Source organism: Tupaia chinensis, unplaced genomic scaffold (genome assembly GCF_000334495.1).
Source record: "Tupaia chinensis unplaced genomic scaffold, TupChi_1.0 Scaffold000617_2, whole genome shotgun sequence".
Lineage (NCBI taxonomy): Eukaryota > Metazoa > Chordata > Mammalia > Scandentia > Tupaiidae > Tupaia > Tupaia belangeri.
This window is the reverse complement of record NW_006160137.1, coordinates 1709716-1728382: the sequence shown is the minus strand read 5'-3', so window position 1 is coordinate 1728382 and position 18667 is coordinate 1709716. Positions and strand designations below refer to the sequence as shown.

General features: G+C 44.0%; 1 protein-coding gene across 1 annotated transcript in view; it reads left to right on the top strand.

The window, feature by feature from the left end:
- OSBPL10 (oxysterol binding protein like 10) overlaps nucleotides 1-18667 on the top strand; it is a gene marked incomplete in the record, with an annotated part of 330123 nt that overhangs the window by 168776 nt on the left and 142680 nt on the right.

Below are 18667 nucleotides of genomic sequence, written 5' to 3'. Positions count from 1 at the left end.
AGCAATTTCCTCTGTTCTACCCTACCTCACTTTCTCTCTGTCTCTGTCTCTGTCTCTCTCTCTCTCTCTCACACACACACACACACACAATTTTTTTAATTGATAGAGAGTCGATGCTCACCAGAGAGAGAGAAAGCAAGCACCCCCTAGTGGGGCATGGCCATGCCACAATCCTTCCTCCTGACAGAATGTTGTGCATGCACACACATGTGACTGGTCTGTTTTTCAGGCCACTGGGAGGTGGATTTGAACTATGGCCAGCCATGTGGGATCCAGCTCCCAATGCACAGTGCTTAATCACTGCACAGAGGGGCTAGCCTTGCCCTGTTTGCTTTCTTTAAGAAGTGCTTACCTCCTCCTACCCTCAGAGACATACTCCAAGGCAGGAAAACAACACTGTCTTTTCAATCAGGAGACTGTTAGAGCAAGGCTTCTAGCACCTCTGAACCTCAATTTCTACATTTGTAAAATGAAAAAACTGGCGTAGGCAACCTCTCAGGGGAAATACAGGATCATTCATAATAATGAACCGTGTCTTCTCAGAGCGATGGGAGGTTATGCTTTATTTTTGCTGTGAATACACTGGGAAGTTATCCATTTGAGGATCCCAGATCCTTAGTATTATCTTCCTTTACAACTGTTACGGAGAGCAGAGTATCCGAAGTAACTGCCATTGGTCTTGGGTGCCTAACTTCTCTCGAGTGCCTTTTTTAAGTTTTATTTTTGCCATAAGGCACATGCACTCCCCGGAGAGAGACAGACAGAGGGAAAGTGAGAAATCCACCCCCCTACCCCAGCCACGGGGATGGCCATGCCACAATCCCTTCTCCTCTAATCTCTGTTTAGGATTTGGGGCACACATGCACACATGCCCAGTGTGATTTTCAAGCTTCTAGGTCCAGGGCTCGAACCATGGTTGGCCATATGCGAGTCTAGTGCGTTAACCACCGTACCACCTACGGCCCCCAGTCCTGGGGTTTTTGTCCTGCAGCTTGCTTGGATACAGAGTAGTTCACCGTCCTCTTAGAGCAGGTAACAGAGCCCTTCCTCTGTCACACTGGAGAGTGGGACTTTTAGACCAGAGTCTGCTGCTACTTAAGTCAGCATGCATTTAACTTCCTTTTTTACATGCCATGAAGCACACAGTATTCTATTGGCTGAGTGTCTTGGTCTGAAGCTGGGCCAGACAGAAAATTCCCAAATCTTCAGAAGCCAATCTGTAGATGCATATGAACGACACTTTTTTTCTTGATAGATTTTACATGTATATTCTCTGTACTGCTTGCTAAAGAAAAGATAGAGCCAGAATTCTTTTTTCATTTTCATGTAGAATACTCACTATGAAATAGTTATCCTGATATGTAAATTAAAGAAAAATGACTATTAACTTAATTTATTATGGTGGCCGTAACGGTGAACGATTCTGCCCATGTATATGTGTCATCGTCTTCTTCTTCTTTTTTTTTTTTTATTTGCTATTGGATACACGTGCTCTCTGGACTGACTGAGAAGGGTCAGGGAGTCAGAAAGCACCCTCTGGAGCAATGGCCACCCCACAATCCCTCTCCTCCATTTTCTTCTTGGGATTTTGGGCATGAATGCCTGTGTACCTCGTGTGTTTATCAAGCCTCCAGGTCCAGGACTCACACGACACAGTTGGCCTTCTGGGATCCAGCAACCTTAGCATTGATGTCACTGGCTGGCCTGCTTTTGTTTTTTATGGCACTTTTGGAAAGCACTTATGGAAGACTTCAAATGCACACAGAATAGCAGAGTAAGGTACCCATGTACCAGTCACCCAACCTCAGCCGTTTCAACTTCCTATTCTTGTTTCATTTGTTTTTATTTTCCACTCACCACCCTTCCTCTTGCCAGAATATTTTTTAGAAAAACGTTAAACATCATTTCATCATTATCGCTGAGTGTATTAGATAAATGTAACAGGAAGTTTCTATAAAACTTAATTATGAATGATACCATCATCTTGCTGAGTCTAGTATTTTAGAGACTATAGCCTTTTTTTCTTTAAAGGCTGTTATAAGATCAAGGTATTTTGAGAATTCTTTTCATTGTAACGAATCCCTGTTAATCTTTCTGTTATAAATGCAGATAGGCAGCCTGTGTATATGGGGAAAAGTTAATTAGTGATCGGTGGGCGAAATAAAAGTTGAAGCACTTTGGCTTGATGTCTAGTAGCATTAGATGCATTTTAATGCCAAAGTTTATTTTTAACCTCCATTTATGATAAAGTCAGCTTTTAAAAGAATAAAAATATTTGGGACCAGCAGTTAGCATAATGGCTATGTTTCTGGACTCCCACATAGTCAGCCGCGGTTCGAGTCCCGGACCCGGTGGCTTAAACTCACGCCAGGCACGTGTGCGTGTGTGCCCAAGATCCCGAGAGGAGAACGGAGGAGAAGGGATTGCGGTGTGGCTATCCCCCCTAGGGGGTGATTTCTCACTTTCTGTCTCTCTGTCTCTCTCTGTCTGGTGAGCGCACGCACCCTATAGCAAAAACCCCTCCAAAAAAAGAAAAAAATGAATAAAAATATTTTTATGTACATGTATGTATAGAGGTGTTTAATTATGGATATAATGCAAATGTGTATTGCAAAAAAAAAGTATAAAGAAGAAAACCAAAATTACCCATCATCCTGCTTCCCTATTGATAACCACTATTAATCCTTCAAAGAATTACGTCCAGATTTTTTTCCCTATATGGTACATATATAGTTACGTAAAAATTATTTATATAGTATGCTTTAAAGTTTGCAAGTGGTGTTGTACACGCTTTTTTCTTGATCACATATCATGGTTTTCATTCCATTATCTATCTAAGGGAGACATTATTGAAATGGCCCATGGAGTTTCATTATATGAAAAATATGAAATGTCTCCAAAGTGCTGGTTTGTTTTTGTTGTTTGTTTATTCACTCCTGGGTGACAGGATATCTCTTCTGGTGATTGCTTTTGTAAGTAGATGACCTTCCTTGCTGAAAAGTAATTTTAAGTGAAATTGGCAGTGGGGAGAATTTTAGGGTGTAAAACCCTTCTAGGGTGAGCTGAAAGTTTCAATACTCAGTTAACAGTCTACCCTCACTCCTGACCCAAGAAGGTGGCTGTTTCATGAAATCTGTCATTTTAGGGTGTGAATAGGTCCACCTTGGGAACTTCCGAACAAATCTCATCCACACTGGAAAGTTTTGCAGCTCTTCATTTCAGAGTATAAAGTCCTCTGCTCTCGGTTTCCACCATGTTTATCTCTGAAATAACCAGAAGAAAATGGAATGGCATTTTTAACCCAGCTGTACAGGGAAGATAAACTTATGACCACTGAAGCAATGGAGAAAATCATCGTACGCAAAGATAGATGTGCCAGAATATCAGAAGAAGAAAAGAAAAATAGCCCATCCGAAGGCAGGAGGATAAATATTCAATGGAATGCCACAGCATAGGAGAAAAGAATGGGACCATTTAAAAGATTAAATGGGTATCATCCAAAATATAAAGAATTGAAATGCCAAAGGTCAGAACCCAAAGTCCTCCCAGGAAGTGGTTCGGAGAGGCGAGCACAGAGGATCTGAGACAGTATTATCAAAGGGACAGGCTTACCCTCACTAGCCACTCAGGGAGAGAAAATGGAGACAACTTTGTCTGAGAAATTAACAGAATGGATTCTAACCCATACTTGCTTGGGATGTTAAGAAATGTTGTAGTATTGTATGTTGTCTTTTTGCCACAATCTGGGGATAGATAATAAAAACAAAACACATAAAAACCAGAACAATGCATTGCCATAAATTCCCCTTCGGGAACTATATCCTGAGGAAACAATTCCTGAATGGGAAGTAGGAGAAAGAAAGCTAATTTGGATAAAGCGATTTACACTAATAAAGTCATAGATCCAATGCAAAACCTTACGGGCATGGCTGAATAATCGATCATGTATTCAAAATACTGAAATACTATATAGGGATTTCAGCTAAAAGTTAAATCAGTCTTCCTACATGGACGTGCGTATATACAAGAAATAATCGAGGGCCAGCAGGTGGTGTGGTGGTTGAGGGCGCTGGATTCCCCTATGGCTGACCGTGGTTTGAGTCCCGGACCTGGTGGCTTGCTTTCTCACTTTCTCTCTCTCTCTAACCCTATCCCTCTCTAGTCAAATTAAAATAAATAAATAAATAAATAAATAAATAAATAAATAAAGTTAAATGAAAACAACAATAAAAGAAATAATTAGTATGTGGAGTAATATGTACAACATTAGACTCTATGTCTATCTTATAAATGCCAGAAGTTGTTTAAAACTGTAGTTCCCAGAATTTTGAATTTTACTCACGAACTAGTTTAGATACAGAATTTTGGAGAAACATAGTATTGCAATATTTAAATTAAAACAAAACAGAACAAAACAATTTTTAAAACACAGTGTCAACCCATGGTTTTCACTGTCTCATAAAAGCGCGGTAATTTCCAACACCCTCCCCCCCACACACACACACACAAATAAAAGCCAGAATAAAGCGCCATTTGTTGCACTAAATATGTTTTATGAAAACCCTACTGCATTTTTCCTGTTTTTAATATTTCATCTTGGGGGACCAGCAGGTGGCGTGGTGGTTAAGGTGCTGAACTGGCTGACCGCAGTTCAAGTCCTGGACCAGCAGCTTGCTTTCTCACTTTCCCTTTCTCTCTCTCTCTGGTTAAATTAAAAGATAAATAATAATAACAAAATTAAATAAAAATAAAGACTTTTTAAAAATGTATTTCATCTTGCACAGGAAGGAAGTTCATCATGGACTGATCCTGGTCTACGGATTTCTGGTCTTAAGCCACTGAGTTACCTGGGTTTTAACTGCAGACATATCTTTCAGTTCAGCTTCTTCATTGCCATTGCCAATGTCTCTTCTGTTTGGTTCATGCCTTATTCCACCTCCTAGAAGCCACCTTCCTAATTGAAAGCATTTTATTATATCACTTCCCTACTGTTCTAAAAAAGCAAAGAACAGGGACCAGCAGATGGTGTAATGGTTATGTTGCTGGACTCCCACCTAGTCAATCCCAGTTCAAGTCCCAGAGCCAGTGGCTTGAAATTCACACCCGGCACGTGTGCATGCATGCCCAAAATCCTGAGGGGAGAATGGAGGAGAAGGGATTGTGGCGTGGCCATCTCCCCAGGAGGTGATTTCTCACTTTCTTTCTCTCTGTCTCTTTCTGTTTAGAGCACATGTGTCCTAAATCAAAATCTCTAAAAAACAAACAAACAATAGCAAAGAACAAAACCTTTTTGATGGTCTGCTGTCCATAGGATGAAGATCAAACTCTTCAGTCTGGCTGCGGAAGCCTCCTGTAGTCTGTCTGCACGGTCTCCCACCTCCCCTACCCTGGGTGTTGGGACATTTGCTGCCCGATAGAGCTGTCTACCACCACAGACATATTGCATGGGTTTGCTCTCAGCTAGACTAGCCACCTGTTACGTGGGCCAATGAGGAATATGGATAGCCCAAGTGAGCTGTGCTGTAAACGTGAAATGCCTATGAGATGTCCAAGACCATGCAAAACAGGGTAGAACAGCTCATTAATAACATTTTCCTATACTGATCACATGTGGAAATTATAGTATTTTCTATCTATTTAGTTAAATAAAATAAATTTAAATGTACCGCACTCATTTCTTTCCACCTTTTAGAAAAAGAATGATTAACTTTATTTTTGTTGGGGGAGAGAATTTTGTTATAGGGTGCATGCACTCCCCGCAGAGACAGAAAGTGAGAAATCACCCCTCCGGGGGATGGCCACTCTATAGTCTCTTCTCATTCTCCTCTTGGGACTTTGGACCTGCATGCATGTGTACCCAGTATGCATTTCAAGCCCCGAGTCTGGGACTTGAACTGCAGTTGACCATGTGGGAGTTCAGTGCCTTAACCACTATGCCACCTGCTGGCCCCTAATTTTATTAATTATTGTTATTTTTAAAATTTGCTATAGGTCATATAGGCTTGCCAGAGACAGAGAGAGGGAAAGTGAGAAAGCATGCTGTCAGGTCTGGGACTCAAATCGTGGTCATCCATGTGGGAGTTCAGCACCTTAACTACCATGCCACCGACTGGCCCCTTCTTTCTATCTTTTCAAATGTGCCTCCTAGGAAATTTAAAGTTATCTAAGTGCCTGACATTTGTGGCTTGCTTTCCATTTCTCTCGGACAGCACTGCCCTTTTCTGTGGGCTTGCTCACTCCTCACTCCTTTTACAGGGATTAATTGAGCACGTTCTCCCTGCCATATATTAGATCCTATGTGTAAAGGCTACGTCTTCTACATCTTTGCATCTTCCAGCCTTCGTATAACTACTGAGCATGCAGCCTGAACGAATTGATTTAAGGGCTCATTCTTTACCTGTTGGAGCACTTTAAAAGTGAATGTGCAGTGTTCGGGGTTGCGTAAGTAACTGTGGGTTGGCTACGGCAGAGAAACGCCTTTCTGGTGCTTGGTTGAGGGTTGTCAGGTGCTCGTCCAGTCTTCCCTGACTGAGCACCGGTGGGTGCACCTCTGGATGAGTCCGTGACCCAGGAGAAAAGGGACAGTAGGGTAGTGTGAGCCTCTGAGTGTGCCCCTGGGATGATTTTTTTAAAGTAGAATTGAATATAGCTCTTTTTTTAAAAAAAGAATTATTTATTTAATTTTATTTACAATTATTTCTTAATTTGCTATAGGACATGTGCACTCACGAGAGAGAGAGAGAGAGAGAGAGAGAGAGAGAGAGAGAGCCAGCCGCCAGGTCTGGGACTCAAACCATGGTTGGCAATGTATGAGTCTAGTCTCTTAACCACCAGGCCACCTGCTGGCCCAGAATTAAATATATTTCTAAAAATTAATGTGACCTAATCATTTAAACATGCAACTGCTGGGCCATATGGTATTCATTGTATTTAATTTTTTAAATTTAATTTGATTTTTAAAAAATCAGTAGAGGATGTGTATGCTTGACAGAGACAGAGATAGAGAGTGAGAGAGACTCAGTCGAACGCGCTCTGCCCAAATCCCTTGTCCACCATTTCTCTGTCCTGTAGGGTTATGGTCATGTGTGTGTGCATGCACTTGTGTATTTCAAGCCCATCAGGGTGGAATTCGAACCATGGTCAGCCATATGAGATCAGGTTCTACTAACCACTGTGCTCTGGGGCCAGCACTGTATTTATTTGGCTTTTTAAAAGGTTTTTGCTTTAGGGCACATGCACTTGCTAGAGAGAGAGAGAGAAAGAAAGAGAGAGAGGGAAAGTGAGAAATCACTCCTTAGAGGGACGGCCATATCCAGTCCCTTCCCCACTCTTCCTGGGACCCTAGGCATGCATACATAAGTGCCTCGTGTGAGCCTTAAGCCACCGGGTCTGAGACTTGAACCACAGTCAGCCATGTGGGAGTCCAGTGACTCAGCTGCCTCGCCATCTGCATAGCCCTATATTTTACTTCTAGTTTATTATAACAGGCTTTAACATGGCTCAGGTCTATTTTAACAGGCACAAGTTCAGTTGGGATAAGTACAGTGTAATTTTTATAAAGGTCTTGTTTGCTAGATGCCATCGGAGAAAAGTGTAACCCTATTACATGTTCAGACTTGTGTGTGTGTGTGTGTGTGTGTGTATACACTGAATCCTTCTTTTAGTTGTGACATTTGAGACTTAAAAATATATATGCTTAATTCCGTAGGGGGACTTTGTCTGGATTCTGTGCCTTGATGAGGGAAAAGGTCATGGCGTTGAATTGTAATGAGTGTGTGCGGAGCATAAATTTAAATGTCATTACACTTCCGGTGATAATTTATTGACACATAGGAATTATCCTTCTCTTAAACTTTCAAAAAGCATTTTGCTTCCAGGCACACATTCTTTGGAAGAGAGAGCTGTTTGCTGCACTGGTTTGTACTGGGTAGACAAACTGTGTTGAGGCTAAGTCATCGAGTATGGGTTTCAATAAACTTTACATCGCGCATGGTATGTGGAAGTGCTGTGTGTCTATGTGGTTCCAGCTATGTGAATTTATAAATGTTCTTGTCATTGCAATGTCGTCTTTCCTTAATACGCATACAAGGAGAGGATCCTTTAATTAAGTTGCCATCTTTATAAATGGGTGTTGACTTACTATCTCTGTCTTCAGGATGGTTTGCTTTGATCATGGTCCACAAGGACATAGTAAATGCCTGGTTAGAAACCTTGATTCATGCGCAGCCTTTGTTCTAGAAGCAGCAAGTGTAAACTATCACTCTAACGAGTTTTAGTAGCTAATCAATTCGAAGGGAGCGATCTCTACTGGCAGTGGTGGAAACAGACCATGCCATCACCAGGGAAACCGCATTTACAGTATGAAGTGCATTTATTCACTGTATGAACAGAACGATTATTATTATTATTTTTATATCTTAAATGAACTCTCTTATGCACACGTTGGCCAAATGTTAAAAATAACCAGTATGAACAGAACGATTATTATTATTATTTTTTTTATCTCTTAAATGAACTCTCCTATGCACACGTTGGCCAAATCTTAAAAGTAACCGTAGCATGTGTTTTTAGTAGCGCTTTTCCATCTCTTATCCAACACACTCCAGTTTTCAAAAAGCGTAAGGTGGAACCAGTTAATAGTGGTGGTTTCCAAACGCATGTAAAGTAGTGGAGTGGATTGTTCTCAGGTAGAAATAGTGCAGATCCTTGCTATTTGTGGTGGTTAGTCTGGGGTGTCATCCTGACTAAGGAGTCCCTGGAAACCTGATGGAGCAGTACTCTGGGTGTGTCCGTGGAGGCCTATCCGGATGGGGTTGACACAGAGTCTGCGCAGACTGGGTGTGCAAGGTCTGCTCTCGGTGAGGGCGGACACCATCTGATCCACGAGGCACCTGCAGAGAGCAAAGGTGAAGATGGGCGGGTCCCTTGTGAGACAGAGCCAGCTGGTCTTCTGCTGCCTCCCACTTCGGAACCCAAGGCTCATCTGCCTTTGGACTCCAAGGTTCACACCAGAAGTACCTGGGTTCTCTGGCTTCTAGCCTTGACTGTGAGTCACTTCAGTGGCTTCCTCACCTCTAAGACTTTCATAGTTGGACAGGTCCACACTGCCTGATCCCAGGCTCTCCAGCTTACAGACAACCCATCGTGGGACTCATTAGCTGCCTCATACGTGAGCTGGTTCCCTCAGTAAATCCCCCCTTCCGTTTTCAATCACCAGAGAGAAAAGGAGAGAAAAACACCTCCAGTGGGGCATGGGCACACTATAATCCTTCTCTGTTTCTCCATCTTGTCTGGATTTGAGGGCACACAGAAACACACGCCTGGTATGTGCTGGTAGCCTGGGGCAGGATTCGGACTGCAGTCAGCCATGTGGGGTCTGGCCCCCAAGTGCTTACCGGCTGCACCAGGGGGCCAGCCCACGAATCCTCTCTCCCACAGCCATTTGTATCTTCCTGGTTTGGTCTGCTTAAAGAATCTTGATAACGCACTATACAGACAGGTAAAAGCGACGTTGTACTTGCGAGAGAAAGATGTGCATTTATTGATCATGAAACCAGTTGGCTGAAATGAGGATTTATGACCCCACTGCCATCCCTTATCATCTCTGTATTTGTGAAATTCGTCATTTGAAACAAACATACCAGGGTCCCTGGCAGACCTTGGGCTCCTCTGAGAGCATGGTCTGGGCACCAACTGCCAACATTTCAGGTGGTCAACTACAAAAGCCAAACACCGAGGTAGTGTCCCCCTGAGATAGCATCAGGGGACACTAAGGCATAAAAATGTGAAGGCAAAGCGAGGTGTACTAGCCAGGAACCAACCAGAGAAACAGTCCCAGAGGCAAGAGACATTAAGAGACATAGGGGCTGGATTCCCACATGGCTGACTTGTGGTTCGAATCCTGGACCAGTGACTTGACCATCACGTTCTCCCTCTCTCTCTCTCTCTCTGTGTGTGTGTGTGTGTGTGTGCGTGCGTGTGTGTGTGTGTGTCCAAAGTCACAAGAAGAGACTGGAGGAGAAGGGATTGTGGTGTGGCCATTTCCCCTGGGGGCTGATTTCTCCCTTGCCTTCCCTCTGTCTCTCTCCAGTGAATGTATATGTCCTATGGGGGGGAAAAAAAAAAACTAAAAAAAAAAAATCTTGAGACAGAGAGATAGCCCTGTAGTGCAGTAGTTCAACTCTGTGCAGGGGACCCAGATCCCACACAGACAGCCATGTTTTAAATTTTGGCCCTGGTGGCTTGAAAAACATGCCAGGCACATACGCCTGTGTGCCTAAAATCCCAGCACTGTGGAGAAATAGGGGGAAGAGGGATTGCAGTGTGGCTGTTCCTGATTGGGGCTGCACTCATTTTCTCTCTCAGGAGAGCTTATGCGCCCTCTGTCAGTGGGGAAAAAGGAGTTATTACAAGGGACAGACTTACAGAATTGTGAGGGCTGTTTAGGCACATCTGAATCTGTCGGGCAGACACTGAAGTGGCCATCTGCAGGCAGAATTTCTTCTTCTTTTTATTTTTTTGTTATAGGGCATGTGTGCTCACCAGAAAGACAAAGAGACAGAGAGACAGAAAGCGAGAAATCACCCCCCAGGGGGGATGGACACGCCAGTTTCTTCTCCTCCGTTCCCCTCTCGGGATCTTGGGCACACATGCACATGCGTCCAGTGTGAGTTTAAGCCACTGGGTCTGGGACTCAAACCGTAGTTGACTACATAGGAGTCCAGTGACATAGCCATTACGCCATCTGCTGGTCCAACACTGCCAGCTTCTTAGAAGTCTGAGTACATCCCATCCTCATCACTAGTGATTAGAAGAAGGTGTGTGTGTGTGTGTATGGTCATCCCCCCGGGGGGGATCTCTTGCTTCCTGTTTCTCTGTCTCTCTCCCGTGAGCACATGTACCCTATAGCAAAAATATCTCTCTCTAAAAAAAAAAAATTAAAAAAAAAATAAAATGTGTGTGTGTGTGTGTGCACGTAGGGGGGATAATTATGGACTCGAGTGGCTAATTATGACCTGCTTATTGACTTATACCTTGTGACTCCACCTGCCTAACCAGAGCTCAGACCAGCTGCTGCTGCCTTGTCCTCGAGCCTGGCCACTTTCCTTGGGAAACTCCACTCAGGAGGGCCACTGGGTTAGAACAGGATTAACCGGCCCTTTCTGAGCATAGATGGCAAGGACTCAGACTAAACAGAGCAGCAAGCAGGGACTGAGAGGTGGAGAAGCTAATCGTTACCAACAAATATGAGCAACTAGGTCACAAACTGGCAGGTCCTAGAGGTAGTACGAGGCCACGGGAGTTGCTACATCTTTGTATTAATCAGGGGTCTCCAGAGAGAGAGAGAGAACCAATGGTGTGTGTGTGTGTGTGGATTGATGGATTGATTGACTTAAGGAATTGGTTCTTACCATTACAGAGGTTGGCAAGGTCAAAATCTGCAGGGTGGGCAGGCAGGCTAGAAACCAGAGAGAGGGGATGTTGCCATTCACCAGAAGATGTCTGCTGGCAGAATTTCCTCTTGCTTGGGAGACGTCAGTCTTTTGTTCTGTTGGGCCTTCAGCTGATTGGAGAGGCCTACTCACATTATGGAGGGCCATGTGCTAAATTCAAAGACCACCAGCTCGAATATTGATCTCATCTAGAAACATCCTCACAGAAACATCCAGAAAATGTTTAGCCAAATATCTAGACACCGAGGCCCTATCAAGGTGACCCATAAAATTAGCCATTACAAGCATCCGGGACCATCTTTTTCCCCCTTTGATGTTGCTGTACTTGTCTGTCCCCTGAACTTCCTGAGCCTATTTCTGGAGAGTGAAGGGAGCCTGTCACTGATCAAACCATGCTTGGTTTTCATGCACTTGCTGTGGTCTGGAACTGGTCTCTATGTGGGAGATGAAACGGAGTATGCAGCCTGCCTCTTGTCCAGGGCCTTAACAACCTAGGTGGTTGGTTAAGCTAACTTGAAATGTATTTGATGCTACAGCAGTTATAAGTAATAAGAATTTGCTGGAGGGCAAGGACCGTGTGGGCTGGCCGTCTCTCCGTGTAGACTTGTGTCCTCTGGCTCCACATGTCACTGGAACCCCTGGAAGAATTCCTCTGGAGTGCAGCATTCAAGCCAGACTGAATTTGTGAAATTTTCCTTCATGCGATTAGAGTATTGCCGAACATCTGTCTATCTCACCTCTCCCTGGCTCACAGAACATTCATGGTTCAGAAGCCTTTGAAGCTTTGCACTCACAGAAGGAAGCTAAGTGACAAGTTATTTAAATCACAGTTTGGTGACATAAAAGCCTGTTCTGCCTGTTTTTACCTCATGTAGTAATTTAATTCAAGGAGCTCTACATGTGCTGTAAGGCCTTGAGATAATGACATATTGTAGATATTGAGTGAGTGGACCAGGAGAGAAGTTAAGCAAAGTTCATACTGTTGCAGTCAAACCACCGTTGGTAACTGTGTTTTATGACCTTATTATTATTATTATTATTATTAACCAGAGAGTGTATGCACTCACCAGAGAGAGACAGAAAGATATACAGACAGAAAGAGACCCTTCTCTAATGGGGCATGGTCATACCACGATCCCTTCTCCTCAATTTCTCTATCCTGTCGGAATTTTGGCCACATACACATGCATATCCGACATGATTTTCAAGCCATCTGGGTTGGGATTCGAACCATGATCTCCACGTCCCCCTTAACCACTAGTTTACGGGCTGGCCCCATAATCTTATTGTTGCTGATATCTGTAGAGGGGATTGTGTTTTTCCCAATGGCTCATTCTGGTAGCCACCATTTTAGTTTCCAGTGTCCATTACCCGAGGTGTGTTACAATAAGGTATTTTGAGAGAGATCGTGTTCACATAATTTTCACTACCATCTATTATTATCATTTTTCTATTTTATTACTTGTTATTGTTAATCTCTTACTTTGTCTAATTTGTAAATTAAATTTATCGTAGGTCTGTGTGTATGAGGAGGAACATCTTGTGTATCGGGTTAGGTTTGAACCCCAGGTGTAGACCTTCACTTCAGGTCTTGAAACGTATCCCCTGGATAGGGAGGATAACTGTATTTCAAGGTATGACAGAGATTCTTCCTCATTTCAGACCCACTCATCTTGTTCTACTTTTAGCAGAAGCAGGGCATTTGGTTACTCTCTCCCCCCACCGCCATTAGATGGCTGCGCGTTATACCTTGTGGGTTAAATATGGTAGCTGCAGTAGCTAGCTGCCTCTCTTGGGCCACACCCCTCCCACTCCCACCACAGTGGTTTCTCATTGCTTGGATCTCAGTTTGCTTTCATTCTTCCTTTTTACGGTGTAACATCTTTGGCTTCTACTTTTATATTAGAGGTTGAATATCATACACCGCCCTGATTATCTCTTGCTATCTAACAAAACACTCCCAAACTTGAAAGCTTACAACTACAACAGTCATTTATCTTGCTTAGGAATCAGCAGTTTGGGCAGGGTGTGGCCAGACAGCTTGTCTGCCCAGGATGTCTGGGTCTTCCTATGGGATTCTTGGAGACAGGATGAGCCAGCAACGGGCCAGGCTTCCCACATGAACTTCAGTAGGTGACTTTGGGCTTCCTACATGGCAGCCCAGGGCTCCCAGGACCACAGTTCTGGGACAGAAAGTGGAAATAGCTAGTTTACTGGACTTGGAAACTGGCCCGCTGTCACGTTGTCATATTATATGGCTCATTCACAGCTTGCCTATATTCAAGGGGTAGCAAAGAATGCACAACCATTGTGTAATCAACTGAGTAAGTCATTTTTTGGTCTTATGTACATTATTATAGCCTAAATAGCCTTCTGTTCCTTTCTTAATACTTTGTTTCAAAGGTTTGGATCTTGTGTAGTTTTCTAGGGCTGTCACAATAGGCTGCCACAGTCCGGGTGGCTTATAGGAGCAGAAAATCATTCTCTCGTGGTTCTGGAGGCTAGAAGTCCCCCAGAAACCCCAATGGAGGAATGCATTCTGAGCCTCTCTCCTAGCTTCTGGTGCTTTCTAGGTGTTTACTAGCAGTCGTTGGGATTCCTTGGCTTGTAGATGCATTAGTCCAATTTCTGACTTCTTGGCTGTGTGGTATTCTTCCTGTTTGCCTATGTCTCTGTTCCTCCTCTTGTAAGGCCACCAGGTACTGGATTTAGGGTCCACCCCAACCCAGTAACTAATAATTGGTTCATCGGAAAAGTCATGATGCATTTTTGCATAGAAAAACATGTCATGACTTTTCCAATGACCCAGTACGTCTGTAAAGATGTGTGTTTTAGTGTCTAAGAGCTTAATCCCTTCGTGGTGGCCCAGACCTGGCGTGGAACTCCCAACTGCTCAGCCCACACTGATTGGACCCCTGGCCCTCATGGCTCTGGGAATAGGTCTCATCCTGCTGGCAGTTTGTCAGGCATGAGGGAGAATCTGCTCTATCCCCTGGGGTTCTCTGTTGTACCCCTGACCTTTGCCCTAACATGACAGAGACTTTCAAGATAGGCTCATGGACAGAGCATGTTCTCAGAGATTTGGGTTTAGGCTTATTTAAGTCATGGATGGTGATGAGGCCCAGTGTTTGGCTCAATGTGTTCTTGGTTTGTCATGGCAGTAGAGTTCAATTATGGGTTGTTGGAAAAGTCATGACACTTTTTTGCATAGAAAAGTGACTTTTCCGATGACCCAAATCTGTAGAAAGCACATACTGTCAACATGTCTGTATTAGTGAGCTGTTGTGTTACCAACAGGAATCTCTGAAACTGGTGATTCATAAGAATAGAGATTGATTCAATTCATGGATTGAGGGTCCAAAGGCCAGAGGCCAACTTCTGGTAAGACCATAACATGGCAGAGAACTAGAACTTGGGAAGACCAGCTTCCCACGGGTTTCTGCCTGTTCTGGTCTCATTTCTCTTCTTACAAACCCATAAGAACTCAAGTATAAGGGCCCCATCCTAATGATCTTCACACCCAAAGGCCCACCCAAGGGGCACCACGAAGGGATTATGTTTTCACTGAACATTTTCACAGTGCAACCAAGTCCCAGCACATGAATTCTGGATGACATCCAGACTGTCACAGCCTCTTTCTGAACCCTTGGACTATAGAGCAGATCGCATTTCCATTGTATGGATAAGGACATGGAAGCTTGGAAGGGCCAAGGTGTACTGCTCAAGCCGAGGCTGGGAGGAAGCAGCAGTGCTGGAACTGAGTCTGAGGCTCGCCCTGGCACCCACTCAGTTAACTGGGACCACATGAAGCCGAACGCGCACACTGCTTGTCCCCCTCCCACCTCTACCTCCATTTCTGGGCAGTGATAGGGCAGGAGCAGTATTCACAGCAGCAGCCAGATTTCTTCTTTTATGTGTAGTTTCCACGTTAAAGTTCGTGTTTCAGGGAGCAACAGGAGGGTTTAATGTTTTGTTTTTTTTTTTTTTGAGAAGTTTTTGCTATAGGGCGCGTGCGCTCGCCAGACAGACAGAGAGAGACATAGAGACAGAAAGTGAGAAATCACCCCCCAGAGGGGATAGTCACACTGCAACCCCTTCTCCTCCATTCTCCTCTCGGGATCTTGGGCACACACGCACATGCGCCCGGCGTGAGTTTTAAGCCACTGGTTCCAGGACGCGAACCGCTGTCGACTATGTGGGAGTCCAGAGCCATAGCCATTACGCTAACTGCTGGTTCCCAAGGATTTAATTTTTTGTAGCTTCAACATATATTAATACTTTGCCCTTGTGTCATTTTATAGCGGGGAAAAACCTCTTCTTCTGTATGAGTTAATAAATGAAAAATTGGTGTAAGTCTGGGAGGAGAACTGTGTGAAGGGTCAGGTGTGTGTGCTGTGCCCTTAAGCTGCATTGTGACCCCTGGGAGAGTCATCTGACCTTTGTCCCTGTTGGCATAAAGAAGGTACCATCTAGCTCAACCTTGGTTGTCCTGAAATCTGAACTTGATGATGTGGCAAAAAAGGCATTCTAGGACCTCTTTCTGGCTGTTTGTCTCTCCAGCTACTTTCATTCTTTGGTGATTATTCTCCTGTGTAAGGATACCATCTTAAAATGGGTCTGCAAAGAAATGTTTCTGTATTTTTACTTTCAGAGAATTTCCTTATATTGTTCAATGTGTTTTTTATTTCTAATGTTGAGGAGATTCCAATGTAAAACATATAATATATGACTTATACTGATTGTCTAATAGAAGTGAAGTAAGGAGCATTAAAAAAAAAACACAAAGACCTCTGCCCTATATTTTGGGGGAAAAATAGAACTTTTTATAGTATAGATTTTTAAAATTTTCAATAGGGTGTGTGTGGTCAACAAAAGAGAAGAAGTGAGAAATCACCCCCTAGAGGAGATGGCCACGCCACAGTTCCTCCTCCTCCATTCTCCTCTGAGGATTTGGGGTACATACACACTTATCCAGCATTTTTTTTAAGCTGCCATGTCCAGGACTCAAACTGTGCTTTTGGCCATGTGGGATCCAGCCACCTTGACCTCCACATCACCTGTTGGTCTAAGGACACTATAGTCCAGAGGAGGCACCCAGAGGAGATTTTTACCTCTCACATAAACAGCATTGTCCTCTCGCATACTGTTGGGGAAGTTATTCTTTTTTTCTGTTTTGTTTTACGTATGGTATAACTGTTCCAGCACACCTCTGGAATAAACATCTCTCAGCTTAACACTCAAGAGATGAGAAGGTGAGGTGAGGCTTTCTCACTGACAGAGAAATGATCACAGCAAGGCATGTTATTAAAATTTACTAACATTTAGGTGCATACATCATAGCGGTAATACTTTGTAATTACACAAGTGCCTTTCATTTGACGTTCTAAAAAGAATTTATAGACCCACGTGTGAAATATGATGTTGTCGTAAGCTCTGTGTTTGGGATGCATTGATAGAGATAATGTCAGAACCAGAATTTGAACGTGGGCACAGGTGCCTGTCAGTTCTACCTTGGGAAGGGGGTTAATTATGTGTTTGAGTGTACGTGTTATAACCACCTAGCCATGCGAGCATCAGAGTTACTTACTTTGTTCTCAGGTAACTTCCACATTAACTCTACTTCTTTAAAGAAATTAGCCTTTCGAGTTAGCCTTTTAATTAGCCTTTTGATAAGTATACATGGGACCAGATTTAGAAGGGATGTGTATCTACGGAAGTACGTGTTGGCCACATGTTGGCAAAGGTCTCTCTGACTGATGGTCAGAGAGAAAATCTGAAACCCACAATACTCCCAAATTCAAAACTTTCTGAACACGGACACGATGGCACAGGTGACAATTCTAAACCTGATCTCGTGTGACGGGTCCCCCCCACACACCACAATGGGGAAGACATTGTATAAAATAGTCATACAGATACCGGCCAGCCCTGTAGCTCAACAGTTAAGCCTAGTCAAGGGAGCCGATCCCACATGGCTGACTGCGGCGTGAAAATCAGTCCTGGCTGCTCGGAAACCACACTGGGTACGAGTTTGTGCGTGGCCAAAACCCTGACGGACTGGAGAAATGGAGAGAAAAGTATTGCAGCCTGACCACATCCACTGGGGGGGGGTGCTCTCTCTTCTCTCTCGAGCACACACACACGCACACTTTCTGACAATAAAATTACCAGCATCCATGAGGCATAAATGAATTTTATGTATTGAGTGGAGTCCCATCCTCAACGTATCTCATGATGTATATGAAAATATTCCAAGACAGGAGAAAAAAACATTGAGATCAAAAGTGCTCTGGCCCCAAGCATTCCGGATAAGGCATTCTCTGTATCTGCATTCAGGGCCCTGGTATCTCTGCTGGAATCTGCTTCACTGAAGGGCCTCACCCTTCCCAGGCACCTCTAGTGAGATCTTGGGAGGGGAGGGCATGTGAAGACACTTTATCTATTTATTTATTTTACATTCTTTCACTGAACATCACCGCGGCGATTTCTCTTCCGGAATACACGGAGAAGTGGCTGGAAGACGCTTTAACTCAGTACGTGCCCCCCTCAGGCCTTCCCCATCCCTTAGCAGTGAGAAGGACCCTCCCCACACCGTCTACACTGATGTGTCTCACCCTGGCCTCTGACCCCCTTCCATGGGGGACGCTGGTGCCCTTTCCCTTTCTGTCTCTTGCTAACCCTAGCACCGTAAGGAAACCACGCTTGGCTGGAACTTTCCTTGGGCTTCTTGTTACCATTGACTTCCTCGCCACCTGGCTACTCACCCTTCACACTCTCGAGGAATTCAGGGTGTGTCTGTGTTTTTGCTCTTACAGATCACACGCTGTTGGGATTTCCTGAGTCCAGGTATGGTCTAACAGAAGGAAGGGAATCCTCAGGATCAGTGGATGGATGGAGAATTGCTTAATGAATGGCGCCCTCATTGAGTTTGGGGGGGAGCAGTTTCCTTCCACCCCGTAGATTCACTGTGTGAGCAAACTTGTTTTTCCATTTGCCAACTGGTTATGGGAAAACTGGTATCTTATCATTTTAATTAGAGCTTCTTTTATTTATTTATTTATTTTTAAAAATTTGCCCGAGGGCATGTGTGCTTGCCTAAGAGAGGCAAGGTGTGGGGGAGTGGATGGGAAGGTTCCTCCCATGGAATATGGTCACACCACAGTCCCTTCTCCTCCATTTCTCCTTTTGGGAATTTGGGTGAGTGGATGGGAAAG